Source organism: Saimiri boliviensis, chromosome 10, assembly GCF_048565385.1.
Source record: "Saimiri boliviensis isolate mSaiBol1 chromosome 10, mSaiBol1.pri, whole genome shotgun sequence".
NCBI lineage: Eukaryota > Metazoa > Chordata > Mammalia > Primates > Cebidae > Saimiri > Saimiri boliviensis.
The window spans coordinates 203,118-211,694 of NC_133458.1; the positions used below are offsets into that span (position 1 = coordinate 203,118).

At 50.8% G+C, this 8,577-nt stretch overlaps 1 pseudogene; it reads right to left on the reverse strand.

Moving 5' to 3' along the window:
- Positions 1 to 4,038: 4,038 nt before the first annotated feature.
- Positions 4,039 to 6,220, reverse strand: LOC141580160 (tubulin beta-8 chain-like; annotated as a pseudogene).
- Between the last annotated feature and the right edge of the window lie 2,357 nt (positions 6,221 to 8,577).

Consider the following 8,577-nt stretch of genomic DNA (forward strand, 5'->3'; position numbering starts at 1 on the left):
AACATGTCTTCTTTCAGCACCTTGAGAAAGGAAAGCTGGCAAAGGTAACTCAGAATCACAGGCCACTCGCTTAACACTGTTATGTCTGGCTTTTGATCATAGGCTCACTTCAAACATTTCAGGAGCAAATCAAGCACATACTTCTGCACACATGCACACAAGACATGCACCCACAGTGTGATGAGAAATTCCTGCCCTACCCCTTGCTTCTTATTAAAGCAAGGTCTGTCACTAGCAGCTGGAGGACAAACAGAAAGAAATGCTTGGAGGGGACATTTACATATGGTCATGAAACCAAGGCCGCGTTGACAAAGCAAAAGTAGGGCTAAGAATGGACTGAAGTGTTACTGATGTAAGAGAAGGACTTTTTAAACACTGGAACTCCCCCACCCTTTCACTGCTAACCTGGTCTTGCCTCTGGGAGTATTGATCTCCACACTCTCTCGCAAAGTCTGTAAAAGAAACTGGCTAAAGAAAATGTGGCACATATACACCATGGAATACTATGCATCCATAACAAAGGAACCTCTTTAAAGAATATATCCAACTTCTTATCTTGCTATTCTGCCATTAATTTTTATTTAAAGCTCTTAACCTACCATTCATTTCTTTGCCAAGGAATTGCAAGCTTATTCACTAGTCTCATCATACTAGCTGCGAACAAGCCCACTGCATGTCACACTGGGTGGCCAGCATGTCTGTGAAGGGCAGAAATTGGGGCAGCCAAACAGCTAAGGCCAGCCAGTAAGTACCCGATGCCCACTCTATAGAGGACTCCACACTAAAAGACAAGGTTAGCAAATGCCAGGCTGCGTCACCAGTTATTCCCCCCAAAACAAAAAAGTAACCCCGCCAGGAAACATGTGTGAGTACACACCTAAGCACAGGCACACAGCTACATGCAAAGGGGAAAGGCTGGGAAGGAACCAAATCCACCTCTGAACACCACTTACTTCTGGGGAAAAGGCAGGTGAGGGCGACTACCAGCATTCCTCACCTTGTCAACTGGTGAGCTTGTGTCCGTTTTGGCTTTTTTTTTTTTTTTTTTTTTTTTTAAGGCAATTTGCACTCCTTGGGTGATCACACAGGTCCTGCAAAACTGAACCATCAACAACCACCTTCCCATGAGGCCAAACAATGGCTTCCCTCAAAGCTCGGCCCACCCGCCCACCTCCCAGTCCTGGTCCCATGCAGGGGGCTACTGGCCTCCAGGGGTACAGGAGTCGAGGCCAAACCCACACCACAGATTCCTGGTGAAACCAGCATGTATCCAAGGACCTTTCCCCGACCTGGGTCATGTGCCCACTGCACAAATATGCCTGTGCTTGCTCTCCTAGGACAGAGACTCCCTTTTATTACAGTTGCAATGAGGAATAGGGAGTTCTGGTGCTGTCCTATACAGGTTGGATGCTAATCTGATGCGGTGCTGTTGGAGAAGCTTGCCTGAGTCAGGTGCGTTCTCAGCACATGATGTATGCTCTCCCTTCAAGTTGCAGGAGTCCCAGAAGGTAAGTGCTGCTGCAACTCCCATTTCCTGGTGAGCAGAGGTCAGGTGATCTGCAGCCGCCCAAGCAGCCGCTAAGTGGCCCACAGGCCGGATCTGCATCTCACTTGCAGAGTCCCTTCCTGGCTGCTGGAGCTGCCCTGGAGACTCATCCTGCCTCCTCCTCCTCTTCCCTCCACAACTATGCCAGCTTCTATCCACAGCTGCACTCCAGGTGGGGAACACCTGTGGATGTACCAGGGTACAACTACGCAAAGACTCCAGCGTACAGAAGGGCCCCTGCTCCACGTCATTTCCATATCCAAGCCCAAGCTCATCTAGGGCTTCAGCAAATCCAAGCCTCCCTGAATTCCCTGCTGAAACCAAGCTGAGTCGTATGAGCCCCACTACACTGGTTAGCTGCCGGTTCCAGATGCTGCTCCCCTTGGCCTCTGTCTGTACAGTTCTGAAGTCCTACAAAAATATTGAGATCCTAAGCTGACTCTCACCCAAGGAAGTAAACAACTAGGGGCCAGAGGCCACCAGGGGTAGGGAACATACCCAGACAGGTACTGCTGCCTTCAGGCTTAACGTTCTTCCCCTGTTATTCGCCATGCTTGCCAGGCTGCAAGGGGGACTCCAGAAACTTTGGAAACCCAAACCTGTAGCTAGCATGTGGATACGATGCCTGAAAGAGCACCACTCCTATCCATAAAATCCTCAGATGGAACCAGGTAATTGGGAAACACGTGGGTACCAATCCCAACCCCTAGACTCAGGTGAGAATTGCAGTAGTGACTTGCCCCCCTGCCACTCTGGCTGTACCACTACTGCTACAGGAGGAAGGCGCATCTGACCCCATGCTTGAGTGCAGACACTAGGTGTGAGCAGGTTCCGGTGGTTGCTGCAGCTGAACCTTCCCAACTGGATCCATGCAAGGTCATCTCAAGTGGGTGTGTGCCTGGGCTGGGCAAGGATACCCCTCAAACGTGAAAGCCACTGAGGAGGGCTGTCAGAGAGGCCCTTTTTCCTGCTCCAAGAACAGGTTGGGGGAGCATGGGGGACCTCTCCCACCTCCCTGCTACTTCCAGGAGCCACTTCTTTCAAGATGAGGTACGATACTCTTTGCCTGCTCTCATTTGCCCCCAGTAGCCCATTGTCAACATTCAGACAATAAAAAGAGGAGCCTCGCCTGTTTTCCCTGACACGTCTGAGGCAGGTGGGTATATGCCCGGGAGACCTGGGGTGAATCCTGTACTTCTACCCACCCCCTGGCTATACTGGCTTTGTCCTGTCTGATATGAGTGGGTGGAGAACTACCAAGATGTCATCACACAGGCCATGGACAAGTTCTACAAGAGCCACATAGAAGAGCACTGTCCCGGCATGCTGCCCAGCACCCAGCTCATGCACACATCTTATTTGACAGCTTCCTCGAAGCAGGTCTTGAAGTCCAGGCTCCTGAGAAGCCTGGGGAAGATACTCTGCCGGGCTAAAGAACCCATCCCCAAAGGTGCCACCCTCACCAGTCTCATCCTGACAATCTTGGATTACTATTGCCCTGAAGTTTTGGAGTGGGGGACAGACAGGAGAACGCCCATTAGCCACCTTTCCAGGGAACATCAGCCCTGCAGACTGGGGCAGGTCAGACCTCCGTGCAGGCATTTGTTTCCTCACTGGTTGCCAGTGGGGAAAACGGCACTTGTGAGCACCTGCCTGTCTTCCCAGGCCCTGTTCAGAAACCCCGTCTGTGCCTTTGGAGAGAGACTACCCCAAGTATGCAGGCCAGCAACTGCACCCTACAGCCTTCAGGACCCAATCCCCTTCCATATGGGGTTCACTGCATGTGAGTAGATGATGGGGTTGATTCCTGCCCACTAGCCCCTGCTAGATACCCTGGCCCACCTCCTTAAGAGAATGAGGCCACAGACACACCCAGGCCACTATGGTGAGCGGGTGGCTGGAGCCCTACTTGCCCACCCTTCATTGCTGGTTCAGGGCCAACTATCTGACCACATTCCTACCCTGAGATGATATGTGGGGAACATCATCCACCAGGGTCACTAACCACTTACAAAATTCCAGAAACAGAGGCCCAGCTGGTTCCCTGGAAGTTTGGTAAATAGGATAAAACAAGGCTTGCCTTCAGAAACGGGTTTCCCACCAAGTAGCTGTCCAAGGTCAAGGCCGGCCCCAAGTTTCCATGAAGCCTGGCTGCCATGTCCACAGCCCATGCTGACCCCCTCTAGGAGCCACTGGACTGCTGGTTCCTGGGATGTGAGAAGCCCAAGACAGCTGCAGCCTTGCAGGACCACTATGCCCATCTGGAAGAAGTATGCCCATCTGGAAGCAGTACCCAGAGGGCCTATAGAAAGAAGTTGGAGGTGAAACCAGATGCTATGAAGATATTTTATTAGGTCAAACTACTTGCTATGAAAATGCTTTAAAATGCAGCAGAAGATGTAAAGACTCAGAGAAGTGCGTAGTGACAACGGCTATCAGAATACACTAAAAAAATCCACACTGCTTCCCCCTTTACCTAGAAAAGGAAGCTTCTAGGCTACCTCCTCCTCCTCAACATACTCCTCAAACTTCTCAGCTGTGGCATCTTGGTATTGCTGGTATTCCAACACCAAGTTATTAAGGTTGCTCTCAGCCTCGGTGAACTCCATCACATCCATGCCCTCACCCGTGTACCAGTGCAGGAAGGCCCTGCGCCTGAACATAGCTGTAAACTGCTCAGAGATGCGTTTGAAGAGCTCTTGGATCACTGTGTTGTTACCAATGAAGGTGGCCGACATTTTTAGCCCCCAGGGTGGGATGTCACAGATGGCTGTTTTCACGCTGTGAGGGAGCCATTCAGCAAAGTAGCTGCTGTTCTTATTTTGAATGTTGAACATTTTGCTCATCCACCTCCCTCATGGACATGCAACCTCTAAAAATGGCAGCCACAGTTAGGTAGCGGCCACGACGGGGGTCACAGGCGGCCATCATATTCTTAGCATCAAAGAGCTGCTGAGTGAGCTCAGCCACGGTCAAGGCCCGGTATTGCTGGCTGCCCCGGCTGGTCAGTGGGGCAAAGCCGGGCATGAAGAAGTGCAGCTGGGCAAATGGAACCATGTTCACGGCCAGCTTCCGCAGGTCAGCATTCAGCTGGCCCGGGAAGCGCAGGCACGTGGTGACCCCACTCATGGTAGCAGACACCAGGTGATTCAGGTCACCGTAGGTGGGTGTGGTCAGTTTTAAGGTCCTGGAAGAGATGTTATAGAGTGCTTCGTTATCACTGCAGAACGTCTCGTCTGCATTTTGTACGAGCTGGTGGACGGAGAGGGTGGCATTGTAGGGCTCCACCACGGTGTCTGACACCTTGGGTGAGGGCAGGACGCTGAATGTGTTTATGATCCTGTCTGGGTACTCCTCCCGAATTTTGCCCATGAGAAGGGTACCCATCCCAGACCCAGTCCCCCCACCCAGGGAGTGGGTCAGCTGGAAACCCTGCAGGCAATCACAGCTCTCAGCTTCTTTTCTCACAACATCCATCACCGACTCCATCAGCTCTGCGCCTTCTGTGTAGTAGCCCTTGGCCCAGTTGTTCCCGGCCCCACACTGACCTGTAAGGTAGTACAGTCAGTCACTTGATGGCCAGGTATATGGTCATCGGTGGTCACCACCACAATGCAAAAAGCACCATTCACCCTGCAGGTGGAGCAAGTTAAACCCTCTCCCCTAAAGTTACAGGACAGCAGCCTTGCCTGTTAGAACCTAGATCAGGAACCAAACCTGAGACAGCTGCCTGTTAGCACCTAGATCAGGAGCCAAACAAGAGACTCGCTGCAGGTGGCTCCTGCCCGTTCCCAGCGAAGGCCGTAGTCACCGCCCCAGCTCAGCTGCCTGCAGGGAGATCACATCAGCAGCTCCTCACGTTGAGGAGACAGCTGGGCCTTCCTCCCCCATAGCCCATTTAGGAGAGAGAGATTGAGTAATTCAGAGGATGGGAGGGTGTTCAAGGGCCCCGATTTCACAGTTCCCACAGAGACGACCTTGAGGCACTCGCTGACTTTGAGCTGCCCTGGCTAAGGAGCCTCACCCCAGTCCTCATCCACATCTCACCAAAGATGAAGTTGTCTGGCCTGAAGATCTGCCCGAAGGGCCCTGAGCACACAGAGTCCATGGTGCCCGGCTCCAGATCCACGAGCACAGCGCAGCCACCTACCTGCCACCTGAAGGGAACGGGAGGGCATCGGTGAGGAGAGGGCTGGCATTCCCAGGAGGGCGGTCGGGGAAAGACTGGGCTCTCACTGCTGGCCTCATTGTAGTACACATTGATGCGTTCCTGCTGCAGGTCACTGTCCCCGTGGTAGGTGCCAGCACGGTCGATGCCGTGTTCATCAGAGATCACCTCCCAGAACTGCGAGAGATGCAAGAGGCCAGACAGGCCAGGGCTGAGTCATGGAGCTCAGGGAGCTGGAGTTGCCCCAGTCCATCTCCCACTTCCACCCCCACCCTCAGGCCGCTGGGTCCCTTGGTGTTCACCCTGGCAGCCTCGCCAGCCACCCAGCTCTACTGTGTCCGAGGCAGGGAGCCCAGGGCTGGCCATGCAGAGGTACCACACCCTCCACTGCCAACATCACCGGCCACCCTGCAGGCACGAGCTGGGCCCTCAGAGCCCCAGCCGCCAACCTTTGCACCGATCTGGTTCCCACACTGTCCGATTTGGGTGAGCACGATCTCCCGCATAGCCAAGGCAGGACCAGGCCAGCAACAGAAACGCGAGACGGAAGACCAACCACACAATGACTCAGCCCGCCATCTGCCGATGCTTAAATAGCCCCGTGCCCACCTCCCCCAGCCTTGGATTGGGCTCCCAGAATAAGAAACAGCTTGACTTTTACACAGGTGTGCCCACCTGTGACTCCCTTGGAGGTTAATGGCTATTGGAGAGCTCAGGTGGCCTTGCTGTGGTCCTTTCCACGCTGGGGAGAGCTGGGCAGCTGAAGAACTTCCTCCCATGTCTTTAGTGAGACTAAATCCCTAGCTGAGCTGAAACTGAATTTTCCTCCCATGTGGGAGGGGAAGTCCTTTGTTTCCATATTCGCAGAGTGCCTTTGCACGTGTCCTATACTGATGACATACTTTTGTAATTGATGAGTCCTTTCATCTCTTAGGAGAGCTGTGGTTAGAAAAGGCTTTCTGTACGCTAACTCAACAGGACCTAATTATAAGTTTCCTTTGGAGCAGCTGAAACCCATAGTAAGCCATGGGTGTTAGAGATAGGCCTCTTGATTTCGCTAGAGTCTTCTTTAGAGTTTTATTAGTTCTTTCACGTTTCAAGAGGACTGCAGTCTCCACATAGAGTGAAGGTGGTATTTGATTCCTAAAGCTGCGAACAGGTGTTGGGATATGTCTGCTGTGAAAGATGGGCCATTGTCACTTTGCACGCTTTTAGATGATCCAAACTGAGGAATTATATCTTCTGGTAAACACATTTCAGTAGCATGGGGAATGCCTTGATCTAACCAGTGAAGGTATCAGTAAGTATTAGCAGATATTTAAAGGCACCTGAGTAAATCAGAGTTTTCAGTCCTCACCTGGAGAGGTTTCTCAATGTTGGACAGGTTAAACTAGAGGAGAAGAAAATTGCTGGCTATTTGGGTTATTTCAGGCACAGAGCTCAGGGCAGGTTCACCTGTTTTAGTGTCTTGAAAAGATTTATTGCCACAAACCAATGAGACATTGACGGAAACAAAGAATCCCTTCTAGGGTGAAAACAATCATGTAAGTACTTAACTATTTTCCTACGATTAGTATTTGGAATTGGTAATGCATTACCATGAATCAGCCAGCCAGAGGGTTCTGGACTAAACTGCAATCCCTGGCCCATTCTTCAGAGCCTTCTGGCCCAGCTCTAGGTATGCTGACCGGCATGCCCATCAGCTTCGGTGCAGTGACCTTGACTACTGTATTTGCAAGGGCATTTTCTTTTACACGGTCAATCTCTCTTTTGATGTCCTCTGCAATGAATTATAGTCACTTTTCTTTGGCAGCCAAGCAGCATTTTAACAAGCTCAAAATCTGAGTGATGTTGTATGGAAAAGCCCTTTGTGGTCAGGAGTCCGTGCCCATTCCAAATTGCAGCATAAGCATGAAGTACTAAAAAGTCATACTTAGAATCAGTGTAAATGTTAACTTTTAAATCCTTCCCCCACTGCAGGACTCTGGTAAGTTCAATTAACAGCTTTTTGAGCTGAGGTAGAGGTCAGCAAGGCATGTGACTTGATTAACTTGTGCTGACTAATCAGAGCATATCTAGCCCTCCTGTTATCCTGATGCATAAAACAACTTGCATCTATTAACCACTCTTCCTTGGGATGGTCGAGGAGCTCATTCTGGCCCGCTAGAATAAATTTGTTTCATAACCTGTGACATGATTTGGCTCTGTCTCCAGTCAAATCTTATCAATTATAGCTCTCATAATTCCCATGTGTCTTGGGAAGGACCCAGCTGGAGGTAACTGAATCGGGGAGTGGGGCGAGTCTTTCCCATGCTATTCTTGTGACAGTGAATAAGCCTCATGAGATCTGATGATTTTATTTTATTTTTATTTCATTTTATTTTTTGAGACATAGTCTTGCTCTGTTGCCCAGGCTGGAGTGCAGTGGCATGATGTCAGCTCACTGCAGCATCTGTCTCTTGGGTTCAAGGGATTTTCCTGTCTCTGCCTCTTGAGTAGCTGGGATTACAGGTACCCACCACCATGTTTGTATTTTTAGTACAGACATGGTTTCACCATATTGGCCAGGCTGGTCTCAAACTCCTGACTTCAGGTGATCCACCTGCTGCCTTGGCCTCCGAAAGTGCTGGGATCACTACCCTTTATAAAGCGTAGTTTTCCTACACAAGCTCTTTTGCCTGCTACCATGTAAGAGATGTAACTTTGCTCCTCATTTGCCTTATGCCATGATTGTGAGGCCCCACCAGCCATGTGGAACTGTGAGTCAATTAAACCTCTTTTATTTATAAATTACCCAGCCTCAGATATGTCTTTACTAGCAGCATGAGAACAGATGAATAACAACCTGTATGCTGGGAAGGCT